The following is a 13,692-nucleotide window of genomic DNA, read 5'->3' as shown; positions in this document are numbered from 1 at the left end:
GAACCTGTGGGACAAGATAATAGATACGTAATAGGTTGACTTAACAGGTCTAGTCATCATTACCTGCTCAGGCTCACTCTAGCTTATTACCTCCAGAGCATGAAGCTGGAGAGAACAGCAGCTGTGCAATAGTACTCCCTGCTGTAAGAACACACTGTTTTATTAGGGAAAAAAGACATGGAACAAATGGAAGTTTCCTTTGCCATCCCTGTTAATTTCTGCCTGCCTAGATTCCAGGCAGTGCACTATTGTTCACTCTAGTTTACATCCTGAAAACTTCAGTGTATATTAATAGAAAAAAAACAGTCGAAGGAACAAGAAAGGCAAGTTAACTACAAACAAAATATCTCAGAAAGAAAAAAAAATATAAATAATGAAGGACAAAAAGCTCACAAAAGCTCGCAAAATCCAAGCATCTTTAGAATTGAGGAAATTTATACAAAACTGGTACTGCCCCAAGATTATTTTTTTCAGTAATATTAATAAGATGAAAGCTTTTTAATATAATGGTTTGGCCCAGAGAGGCATAAATCTAATTTTTTTATCTTTTTTTTCTTTTTTTTTAGACCTGAAAAGACATATTTTTAAAGCACATCCTCTGAGGACAGATATTTTCTTTCTTTCTTTCTTTCTTTCTCCTTGGGGTGAGCTACTTTATTTTTTCTTTCTTCTTTCACATCACCTATGAAGAGGCCTAATTTCTTCATCCTACAGGGATATTCACTAATCCCCTTGTGAGATTATCAGGAAGCCCATATTCCTGCCCTGTTATAAAGTTGCATGTGGATTTACTCTTCAGAAGCACTTATCGTGTATTTCTCCCACCCCAAAAATAAAGAATCCCTATCTATTATGAGCAGGTAACAGCTTATTCTATTTCATAGCATTTTTTTTTACCTGGAGGTTCTGTTACCTTTCATCATATCTGTCCTGGGTTTACCAGGAGCCGTTTTGCTCCTTCTTAGTAACTGGTGCAAGCTCTGTGTTTTGACTTCCAGCCTGGGCAGAGAGCTGATAACACCGATTGTTTTTAATTGTTGCTAAGTAATGTTTATTCTGGCCAAGGACTCTGTGAGTCTCATGCTCTGCTGGGGACGAGGGAGGCCGGGAGGAAGCAGAGACAGGACACCTGACCCAAACTAGCCAAAGAGGTATTCCATACCATAGCACGTCATGCCCGGAGGGGGAACTGGAAGTTACCCAGAAGGGCAGGCTCTCGCTCTTCGGGGGGGTCGAACTCGTTCGGCGGTGGTATCGTATTCTCTTGTTATTTTCTCTTATCAATATTATCATTGGTGGTAGCAGTAGTGGTTTGTGTTATACCTTAGTTACTGGGCTGTTCTTATCTCAACCCGTGCGAGTTACATTCTCCTGATTTTCCTCCCCATCCCTCCGGGAGTGGGGAGGGTCGGGGGGGGTGAGTGGACAACCTGTGTGGATTGGTTTAAACTACGACAATATCTCAGAGAAAGGTGTCTTTTACTGTCTGTTGCTCCCAGCCCTTACTTAATACATTTACTCCTATACTAAGAAATGTCACAGACTTCTGTGATTTAAATTATATTTTATATTAATATTTATATGTTTCAGATCTGAAAGACATAAAGTTCTTTGAGGTAATTAATCTATGGAGGACACCTTTCCAGCAGTACTTGACTATGATGTGTTATTAATTTCTAATCCCAGCCAAAAATGCAGACTAAAACCACCTTTAGGTGGATTTTTTATATAAATTATTAGCATTGGTTATACGGCATATGAATCTTTGTGAAGTTTTGTATGTTCAAGGAATCAATCTCAAGATTTCTTTCTGTGTAATTTGTGTTTTTTTATCTTGTCATCTTTTTATGCTTGTCATGCACATAGTGTTCTAACACAAGTTCAGTGTTAGGCACCTGGGTCTTGGAAAACTGAGTACTGGGGTTTGAATGTTGTTTTCCTCCTACTGCATTAAGCTACTTCTGATTTTCATTCTTAAAATGTATAGGTTTTGTTATCAAAATCATCCATCAAAATTTAAATCTTACCAGAACACTTGCTTTTCCCTCACAAACCGGTGAAGAACAAAAGTTAACTGAGGACTGTTTTAAATGAAGAATTCTTTTTTTTTAAAAAAAGATCTTCAGCAGTTTTAGCTTCTGATAATATTTCTCAACAAAATCCAGTCCAACACATATCTTTTAAACATTTCATAAGGGCATCAAGGGGGAAAACAGCTACCTGTAGAAGTTTCCAGGGAATATACATTCAACCCATGCAACATGTAATGTTTTTATGCCCGTATCTTATTTGGATCCATGATTCAGCATTTTTGATATTACAAATCTGTATCAAACAGATAGTTCTTTTTATTTCTCATAAACACTTTTTAAGGGCAGCATGACAGTGAAACAGAGTTAAGCATATGCAGAGTGATAGAGTGCTGTCATCACATTATTTCAAGCTCCTATAGTTTATCACTTAGCTTCAGAAAGCTTGCAAAATACAGCAAATCAAATCTGTTTTTAAATGCCTGTCTACCTCTGATTTGTTCCACAATTCAGGGAAAAATTCTTCTTGACATATACTTCAGGCATGGTGCCAAAGACTAAAACATTGATATATATGGCAGGCGACACTCTGTGGTAGATAGTCAGGATCTTCTAGATGAAATTAAAAGTGAACAGTTATTATGTTATTGATCTAAACTCTCCAGATTTGGAATATGCATTGCATAAAAGACTTATTTTTTTAAATTATGGTATTCTTGAGAAATCTGTCTGTCTAGTGTGCATCTGTTATATAAAAAAGGTTAACCACAGATATTCAGTTTAGCTTGATGAGAAGTTAAGAATGATCCTTTCAAGGTAAAACTTTTTTTTGGTCATACAGGCAAATAGAATACCTACTTATGAACAAGTTTTATTTGTGGTTTGCGGGTGAGGGGAAGGGGGTGGAGAGGGGAGGAAGCATCATCAGATTCACACCAACAATTTCTACACTGAGATCAAGTTAGTACTTTATTCTTTTCAGTATGGGTATAAAACCTTCTTAAATCCATTTAATAGCAATCTTCAAATACTTACAAGGAGATTATCAAGAAAGCAGAGGCAGAATTCCCACAGTAGTGCTTGCTGGGAGGTTGAGACAACAGACATTGAAGCAAGAGGGACTGACTGGATATGAAATAAAACTTTGTGGCTGCTGAATACAAGTCAAAACTGGCCAGTGGATAAGGCTGCCCAAAGGCCCGTGGGCTTTCCACCACTGGAGGTTTTCAAGACTCAGCTGGACTAAGCCCTGAGTAACCTAGTCTGACCTCACAGCTGGCCCTGCTTTGAGTAGGAGGTTGGGCAACTGCACTTTCTCAGATCCCTTCCAATCTGAATTATCCAGTGATCCCATGAAGTTTCTGGAAGGACTCACTTTCTTTGATGAAGTCTAGGTCGCGTCCTCAAATATGTCACAGACTATTCACACATTCTAAACCTCACCTGTTTTCATTGAAAATACCCTTTACTTTCAACTGAACGAAGATACTGAAATACACCAGAAATCACACTGTCATTGTTTAAGCCTAGCCATTAACTCAGTACCACACAGCCACTTACTCACTCTCCCCTTTCTCCCCTCCCCAGGCAGGATGGGGAGGAGAATCAAAAGAAATTAAAACCTGCAGGTTGAGATAATAACAGTTTAGTAACTCAAATGAAGTAAACAACTACTACCAATAATAATGATAAGAGAAATAATAAAGGGAGAGAATATAAAACTAAAAGGGGAAAGGTAAAAGAAACAATAAACAGCAATGATACACAATACAATTGCCCACCACCCATTGACTGATATTCAGCCCAAAACAAGCAGCAATCCATTTCTTCTGGGTGACTCCCACAGTTTATATACTGGGCATGATGTGCTGTGGTATGGAATACCCCCTTGGCTAATTTGGGTCAGGTGTCCTGCCTCTGCTCCCTCACAGCTTCTTGCGTGTGCCCCTCCTCATTGGCAGAGCATGAGAGATTGAAAAGTCTTTGATGAGGGTAAATGCTACTTAGCAACAACTAAAACACTGGTGTGTTATCAGCACTGTTCTCAGACTAAAGCCAAAACACAGCACTGCACCAACTACTAAGAAGAAAATTAACTCTGTTGCAGCTGAAACCAGGACATACATCAGCTGAGATACCTCTGTGGCCTCTGAAAAAGCACAGTATTTTTTCAGGGATATCACTCAGCTTCATGTTGGCAACCTCCTTCACCAAACTATACCAATCAGGATTAAATGCCTAATTGAGTTATCAGTACCAAAGCTTCCCTCACTGCTACCCACTCTCCTAACAGAGTTCTGGTGCACGGATATGAAAGAACGGAGTGGAAAAATAATAAGCAATAAGAAAAAATGAAAATCAAGACTGGTTCATATGGTTAGATACATTGAGTATTAACCATGTTATCTTTAGTGAACCTACTTTTGATCGGATTCTTTCAAAATTAAGTCTATTAATTTTGAGAGAGAAATTAGAAAGTTATCTGTTATGGCTGTAATCCTGCAATCCAGAAGCATACTAATAGGCCACAGTCTGAGTCTACATGGCCTCAGGACTAATTGTTGTTCAGCCTGCTCTGTCTCAACTTGTCTTGAACTTTTTATGGTACAACCACAGTTTTTGTACATAGAGGAAGAAGTAGCTATTCTGTGTAAAACCTAATAATGTAGTGAGCAGGCTTGGCAGGCCCTTCAGAAGTGGGAATACCAGCCATGGTGAGCAGGGCTACAGGCATGGGATGATAGGAGATGGAGATCCAACTAACACTGGAGACCCCAAGGACAGGGGTCTCACTGATGACCAATTCAGGAAACATGAGCTGAGGGGCAAAAAAACCCCAAAACAAAAAAAACAAAACAAAACAAAAAACCCCACAACCACAAAACAAAACAAAAGGGGGGGGGGGGGGGGAAGGGGGCAAACAAACAAACAAATAAAAAAAAAAAAAAATGCAAGCCCAAAACAATGTTTTAGGGGTAATTAAGAGAAGAAAGAGTAAATTAACAAGGATACAAAATTACCACAAGTGGATCCTAGAATAACAAAGAAGCTGTCAACATCATAGTCCTCCCAGCAAACGACTAACTGCATGACACTCCCCCCCCCTTCCCCAACATACATGTAAACACGAGACTGAAATTGTTCGCCTTAGAACCCAGAATGGCAGTAGCAGGATGACTGTAACACCAGGACAAGGCTAGTCACCAGCAAGCCTCTATATAACAGCTTTAACTGGACGGCTATTATTGAGACTTCTCCACTTCCCCTTTCTTCCCTTTTTTTTTTCAATAATTAGATTTGGGCTAATAATGATTCCTAGATCAGACTGTTAAGATTTCAATTATACTAATAATAAATTCTTGGCTTTATATATATAAGTTTCCTTTCTGCCATTACACGATTTTGAGCATAACGAGTAATAAGAGTATCTATAGAGTTCTTAGTAGTTGTAAAACCAGAAGCAGCTTAGCTATTCTGTATGCAAAGAAAATTCAGTGCAATGATTAGTACAGCTTTCATCTTATTCCAATAACTATGAATTAGAGATAAAAAAGCATATCCCAGTTGAAGGAATAATGTTTTGTTCCTCTAATTCCTCTGCAGATAAATGTGATTTTATTCAGTTGACCTCCAATGTTTCTGCAGTGAAATTGTGATTAATATGCTGTGCATATCATTTTAATTTGCTGTGAAAAGGAACCAGCGTATAGTCAAACAGTCTTTCATCCAAGCCTTCATCACTGTGCTGGTGAAACTTAGAAATAACATGGAACCCATAGCTGTATTTTATGAATGTGAACACAGATTAGGCTCCTTCTCACTACATCTCCAATTAAAATTAACCATGCTAAATAATAAATACTTTACACACTTTTTACATTGGATTATGAGTGCAATTTGAATAAAACGTAACATGTACAGTATTTTTAAACAGTGAAATGATAATTAAGAGGAATAATATATAGCTCCTAACGACAAAGACTTTTTTTCCCCCTTTAAGTTTAACCAAAACCATAAAACTGAAATGTGCTAAAATGGTTTCCTGAACCTACGATTTTATTTTGCCGCAGTATAGTTCTCCTACCTAACATTCTGTTTCTGTGGTAGGTGAAAAAATACCACACTTTTTCCACTAATGTGTAAGATAGAATCTAATGCACAGAATTTTCTGGGAATAAAACAGCTTAGGAGCTCTTCCTTCAGAGATCAAATACGGCTGTCAGTGTGCTCATGTGTCTTTCTCAAAGGTCTTATAGAACTGCTCCAGTCTATTTTGCTGCATTATGATCCTGAATGAGGAGAACAGCACATACAGCATGAAAGTAAACAGGAAAGAATTTTCTTCATACCCTTCTGAATACCACTACTGGCATCCTGAGGCTGTTCCACAGTTCTTTCTTCACAAGCTTTATTTCCAGCTAGCATTCTGCCACCATCACAGGCTTATTTAAGAGACATTTCTGAAATTGTGTATCCATATGTTATGTAATGTATTCCAAAACAATTACGTGAAAGAGCAAAAATGCCAATGTTGATGTCATCTACCTGGACTTGTGCAAAGCGTTTGACACTGTCCCACACAACGTCCTTGTCTCTAAATTGGAGAGACATCAATTTGATAGGTGGACCACTTGGTGGATGAAGAACTGGCTGGATGACTGCATGCAAAGACTTGTGGTCAATAGCTCAATGTTGAGCTGAAGACCAGTAACGAGTGGTGTCCCTCAGGGATCAGTGTTGGGACCGGTCTTGTTCAACATCTTTGTTGGTGACACGGACAGTGGGATTGAGTGTGCCCTCAGCAAGTTTGCCGATGACACCAAGCTGTGTGGTCCGGTTGATATGCTGGAGGGGAGGGATGCCATCCAGAGGGACCTTGACACACTTGTGAGGTGGGCTGATGCCAACCTTATGAAGTTCAACCATGCCAAGTCCAAGGTACTACACCTGGGTAGGAGCAATCCCAGGCACAGCTACAGATCGGGCAGAGAAGAGATTCAGAGCAGCCCTGTGGAGAAGGACTTGAGGGTGCTGGTTGATGAGAAAATGAACATGAGCCGGCAGTGTGCACTCGCAGCCCAGAAAGCCAACCGTATCCTGGGCTGCATCAAAAGGAGCGTGACCAGCAGGTCGAAGGAGGTGATCCTGCCCCTCTACTCTGCTCTTGTGAGACCTCACCTGGACTATTGTGTGCAGTTCTGGTGTCCTCAACATAAAAAGGACATGGAACTGCTGGAACAAGTCCAGAGGAGGGCCACGAGGATGATCAGGGGACTGGAGCACCTCCCGTATGAAGACAGGCTGAGGAAGTTGGGGCTTTTCAGCCTGGAGAAGAGAAGGCTGCATGGGGACCTCACAGCAGCCTTCCAGTATATGAAGGGGGTCTATGGGGATGCTGGGGATGGACTCTTCATTAGGGACTGTAGTGACAGGACAAGGGGTAAAGGGTTAAAACTTAAACAGGGGAAGTTTAGATTGGATATAAGGAGGAAATTCTTTCCTGTTAGGGTGGTGAGACACTGGAATCGGTTGCCCAGGGAGGTTGTGAGTGCTCCATCCCTGGCGTTGTTCAAGGCCAGGTTGGATGAAGCCTTGTGTGGGATGGTTTAGTGTTAGGTGTCCCTGCCCACGGCAGGCGGGTTGGAACTAGATGATCTTAAGATCCTTTCCAACCCTAACTGTTCTATGATTGTATGATTCTATGATCCAGTAACTCCTCCATAAATTTGGTGGTGGTGGTGATTGGGTGAGGAGTTAATAATTTTATTGAAAAAAGTAGGTACTGAAAGAGGTTTCCATAGACATATACAACTCTTCCACCACACAGTACCTGTATATTGACAATACAGAAATACAGACCTGAAAGTGCAAATTCTATTCTTTCCAAATTTTAGGTTATAAATAAATGCTGCTGAGATTACAAATGGTCTACTACCAAAACAAGTAGTACAAGTTTCTAAAATAAGTACATCAATGTAAATCCTCCACTTAGTATTACATAGTGTGAAAGCAATTATAATTATAGTCTCTCAACCATGAAATCTGATACTCATCATACTCTAACTGAAATATCTTTCACAAAACTTCCAAAGGGTAAAATCTTATCTCACTAAAAATATCATTTAAGAATATAAGAAAATCTCTACTGGCTTAGATCAATGGTCTTTATTCTGTCTCTGACAGCAGCAATGGGACACTCTATTTAAGAATAATACAAGCACCTAAAACCTCTATGTTCCCCTCATTATATGAGGGAATAATCTGAGATCTTAAGAGGGTATGCCCCTACATATTTCACTTCAGAAACCCCTATTTATGGACCCCTTGTCCATGAACATGCAGTCCCATTCCAATCCCATTCCAAACTTTATAATATCATTTAGTACCCAGATGCAACTCCAGAAATAATTTCCCTGTGAGTTGCTTTTCTCACCTCTATTTTTTTTTTCTTACTTTTGTCCTGCTTAATGCAGTCCAACATTTCTGTTTTTCTGTATTCTGTGGAAAATAGACAATCATGAAATCCATAGTGAGGGTGCCAATCCACAAAGCATGAGGTGATGACTCTATAAATATCTCGCAGAATTCTGGCAAAATGGTCTTCAAAGATCACTCACATGAATTGCGACAAGAGCAGATATGCCTAGACTCCACCACAACTTATTCTTGGTCTCGGTAAAAAAAGTAATTTGCATTTATTTTCACCCATATCTCATCTCATGTTTCTTTTCCTTAAAAGGAAAATAATTTGAAATGTTAGCTCTCCTCTGAGGATGTCATTCTCAGCAAAGGGAAATTCATAATGAATGTTCATTAATGTTCTTTATCAGTTCATTAAAGCTGCTTGTGCACTATGTTTATGAACATCTTTGATAAACATTTGGATTTGTTGTGCATGAACTGCTGATGAATAGTCATTAAACTGTCCTTAAATTTATTCATTATGACTGCTTATTAATTTCTCATGAATTATTATAAAATTCAAGCTGCTTTAGCAGTCATCCATAAACAAAGAACAATCATTCACAGTATGTATTACTTATTAGAAATAAATTATAAATATAAATTTATTTATAATGATTAATGCACAGAAAATGTACTTTGTTCTGGCAGTAACTTAATAAAAATCTAAGTCAACTTCAGAAAAAAACTACAGAAAATTGTAATTTGGAGACATACTTTCACTTACTCATCATCTGACTGCCAACTTCAATTCTTATTGCTGCAGACTGGCACTTCACTTCTGTACATATCTAAAGTTGTCCAGATCTGCCCAGCATGTTGAACACCTCTTCTCTATACTGCTAATATTAGGGGAATACCTTCTCCCGGTAGTATAGGTAGCCGACACACATTCATCACACACATATATTAACTAAATGTTAAGTAATGCAAAAGCTTGTGCTCAAAAACATTCAAACACATCAGAATTACAGCAGTTTATACTTAATTTCCTTGTCCTGTGCATAGCTGTCATTACTCAGTCACATTAAGCCTTCCCTACCAAATCCCATAGCTTCCAGTGTCAAGCTGGTCATCCTGTTTCTATTCCAAGGAGAGAAAGAAGTAATGAAGACAGTGCAAGTAAAAGAATGCAGTAAGTCTCTGTATGTATCACAGTCTCACAGCAATTGCTGCAGCTGGAAAAATGTGAAGTAGGCTAGTCATGATAAATGCTACAGGAATGTCAAAAAGATGATATCATATGCTAAAAAAACACACAGGGTAGTTTCTGAAAAATTGGACAGTAGCAAAAGAGAAGACTTTCAACACAATCACCATAAAGGGCTCACAGAACAAACAGATAATTTGGTTTCATTTTCAGTAAGCTCAAGTTTGATGAACCTCCACGAAACAAAATTCAAACCGAGGTGAGATCCTCTGGGCTTCATCATCAGTGTATTAGTTTCACAGTATGATATTTCCAGAGACTTCAGCGGTAACGTCTAATCTCCAGCAATACGTTTGTGTAAGTATGTACTGTCTATACTAAAATATTCAGCTATTCAATAACGTCATTATTTTCCATTGCCTAGTAGACTACTCAGAAGTAATTTAACAAATTAGTCAAAAAACTCATGCACTCTTCTTATTTCTGTTTTATAGAAAGAGCAGTTAGCACTCCCTTCAAGGACCTGATTTATTCACATAGGAAGGAGGTACAGGATTTCAGGCTTTCCTCTCTAGCCCATCCAGGGCCAGACATATCTCAGATCCGATGCATAGAGTGTTACTCACACAGCCATTCAAAATCACTTGTAAATAAGAACATCCATTGTAGTCCTAGCAGATTTCCATTAATGTAAATGAGAAGAAAATCTATACTGGGGAGGGTTCAATCTAATTGCTTCTTTTTCCTTTATCTTCCTTTCTCGACTTTTTTAATTACCTTTTCTTTTCTTACTGGAGTTCCAATTTTTATTATTCTTTTTTTTCCTACAGAGTTATTTCACCCTTTTCCCTTCTTTTCTTTTTCCAAAACTTATATGTGAAACAAAGCCAGTGTTTTGTATGAATTTCCTCCTTCTAATCAAACAAGACTAGTAACTTCAATAAAACTGCAATCGTTAATATTTTTTACTAAAACCATACTAAGGAATTTAGGTAAAGAAAGAACTTCTGACTTCTCAGTTTGGTTCAGCTGCAAAAGCTCTGAAAAGAGAGAGAAAGACAAGGACCTGCCAGGCAACAGGACAGCTAGCAGGGAGCACCCATTAACATCCTGTTTCAGTGCCAGAGACTTCAGACTCTGGTACTCCTGCCTGACAGGAAGCTTGCAAACACTTCATGAAGGGGACAGTCCCAGATCAGATCTCCTCAACATCATGAAACAAAAAGATAATTACAATGATTACACTGAAAAGTTCAGGTTTAACATCCAAGTATATTTATGTCAGTATACACTTGATTTAAAATGCTACAGATGTGCTGACTGCAAAATCTCCTCTAATAATATAAAAGCTTTATACCATTTTAGCATCAAGTCCATAATACAGAAATAAAAAGGGAGTATTTGCTCTCAATATTTGAAGCTGTGTTAATGGGAGTTAAGATCATACATCAAAAGGTAGTATGAGCTAAAGCTGTTTAATTCAGTAAAATAAACTTTTTTCATTATTTAATTATCTAAGAGTAATCAAAAGTGGTATCTGCATTTTCCCCAGATAAGGAAGCAATTCAGGAAACAAGGCTGACTGAGCAAGAATACTTCCTAAGATTCTTTTTCTGGAATAAGCTAATTTGGTAAGTATCATTTGGAAAAGCATATCATTACAATACACACATGTGGAAGTAGTAGCTGTAAATTAAAAGAAAAAAAACAAATGTTAAGTCATCATAAAATATACTTGTAAAGAATTCTGTTAACCATTGAAGGCCTGCATAGAAAGATTAAAGCCCTTTCACACATGTGGGCACTTTCTTCATTGTATTATAAACTGACCTTAGCTTTGTTTGCTGCTTACATCATTGAAGACAGAAGAGATACTAGCTCTTCCATATTTATGCAATATTTATGTAAAATGGTTCTTCAGATGCTGAGAGTTTTTCTAAAGACTAGACTTCTTCAGGGAAGGAAGTGATGCAAGGAATACTAATGGACTAAGGAAAAAGTTAAGTGTTTTCTTCAAACTATACATTGTCTTAACTTAGAATAGGGAACAGGTATGTTCTTGTTCTTACCAGTTAAACTATAACCCAGAATAGAATAGGTAGCCGAAACACATTGCTTAAAATCAGAGACCCTTTTCCCTCAAGAAGACGAATGTCTGACAGGAATTTGTTTCAGCTAGTTTCTGTAAGACTTGAGGTTGCCATCTGGGGAAACTGTGCCAAGGGTGAAAAATGCACCGTGAGGAAGACTGCTTACTTCATCTTGAAGACCCCTGCCCACGACCATCGGAGGGCAGTGCGCAAGCACCAAAATGGAGACTTGATAATGAGTACCTAAACTAACTGTAATATCCCTACCGAACTTTAGGGAACCTAATGAATATGTATGTTTGTGTATAATAAATATCCAGCTTGTTGAGCTCTCGGTGTGTGAGTTAGGAGGAGCGATCCCCGTCACACCCTGCACCACAATAAACACACCTGCTTTATAACTCTGAGAGTTGTGAAGTTCTATTCCATATATCAGAAGGGCTGTCTGACACTAAGGGGAAATTAGAATAGTTCCAACACTTTTAACACTGGTTGAGGTGGGGGTATTTAAACATACATTAGAACTTAGAGCCTGAATTAATACATTATCTACACTAAAACTTGAGCACCTGTGTTTGTGAAAGTACATCCTTATATAAAATTATATAATCTCATAAAGATGACAAAATGCTGCTTCCATTTATGTCAAAAGTATGGATTGTTTACCAGGAATTGGTAGACCACCTGTCAATATACTTCCATTAAATGGATTTTTTAGTATGTTTATTTAAAAGAACCAGTAATTTATTTTTAATAAAAAAATTAAAATTAGAAAAAGTTTCTGGGACACTACTCCAACATCAGAAAATAACAAAAGTACTTTTTATAAGAGCTGATGTTTGAGTAACTGAATTAGTGACTATCCAGTTTGCCCTTGCCTTTTTTGTTAATTAGAGGCTGAACATTCTTCAAATACTGGTTAAATTTAGAATTACTTCTTTTCTCATGCTACATTTAATTCGCCATCCTGAGAGAAGCTGTGCCCTACACATGCTCTCTGTATCATGTACTGTTAAACTAAAGTTTAGAAGGGAAGACTGCTAGGAGAGGTAGACTGCCCGACTAGAAGGATGCTAGGAGTAACAAAGCTTTGGAAGTTCACAGAGGGTAATTTTGGTAGACGGCACTGGTTGTAATAAACTTGATGACTAAAAGACACCTACTTGGGACTACACCTGAGGGGAGAGGCACTGTGTCTCTTTACCCTCCCTGACACCCCTCAGAAATGTCCAGAGCCCCACGCCTTCTCACACTTCTGCTCTGGAGACCATAAAGCATGGTTGCATTATGCAGTACTTTGCACAAACAGACAAAGAACCACTCTTGATCTCTGAGTAGTTATCTCCACTCTTCATATATTTAGGCAATGTCCACTTTGAAATGAGTCCTTCTCTCCCACTGTTTGCCTTCAAGCTTTAGGAGCCTTCTCCTGAGGAGTGAAAGATGGTTTTGGCCTTATCCCAGCAACTGAGTGCACACTATAAGAAGTGAAATATTCACAGAATTATGACAGACTAGAAATGACAATTCTTCTGCCCTTTTCCTTCTGAACAGAAGATTGTCCAAGTGACCAAAGACATGGTGTCATTCACACCAGTAAGAATATGAATTCAGATGCTTCTGTAACTTCCATTACAAAAACTGTTGAATCACCTCAGACAGCAGGTCACCCAGCTATCCTGGGTTCAGCAGTAGCAGTCATTTTTCTCCTTCTTAGTAGCTAGTGCAGTGCTGTGTTTTGATTTTTTGGCTTGGGAACAGTGCTGATAACGCTGATGTCTTTAGCTGCTGCTCAAATGTCTGTTCTGGCCAAGGACTTTCTGAGCCTCACGCTATGCCAGGGAGGAGGGAAAGCTGGGAGGAAGCAGAGACAGGACACCTGACCCAAACTGACCAAAGAGGTATTCCATACCACAGCACGTCATGCCCAGGATGTAACGGGGAGTTACCCAGAAGGGCT

General features: G+C 38.7%; 1 long non-coding RNA gene across 3 annotated transcripts; it reads left to right on the top strand.

Moving 5' to 3' along the window:
* The first annotated feature begins 1,183 nt into the window (after nucleotides 1-1,183).
* Nucleotides 1,184-12,136, top strand: LOC136007400 (uncharacterized). 3 transcript variants are annotated; one of them, XR_010609681.1, is made up of 4 exons: nucleotides 1,209-1,251; nucleotides 9,856-9,999; nucleotides 11,195-11,273; nucleotides 11,818-12,136. It is a non-coding gene; the product is annotated as an uncharacterized LOC136007400 (long non-coding RNA). The 3 variants fall into 3 exon arrangements; XR_010609682.1 differs by lacking the exon at nucleotides 9,856-9,999 and having other exon boundaries at nucleotides 1,184-1,251; XR_010609680.1 differs by lacking the exon at nucleotides 1,209-1,251 and having other exon boundaries at nucleotides 7,419-9,999.
* The last annotated feature ends 1,556 nt before the right edge of the window (nucleotides 12,137-13,692 follow it).

Source organism: Lathamus discolor, chromosome 1 (genome assembly GCF_037157495.1).
Source record: "Lathamus discolor isolate bLatDis1 chromosome 1, bLatDis1.hap1, whole genome shotgun sequence".
NCBI lineage: Eukaryota > Metazoa > Chordata > Aves > Psittaciformes > Psittacidae > Lathamus > Lathamus discolor.
This window is presented reverse-complemented; position numbering and strand designations above follow the sequence as displayed.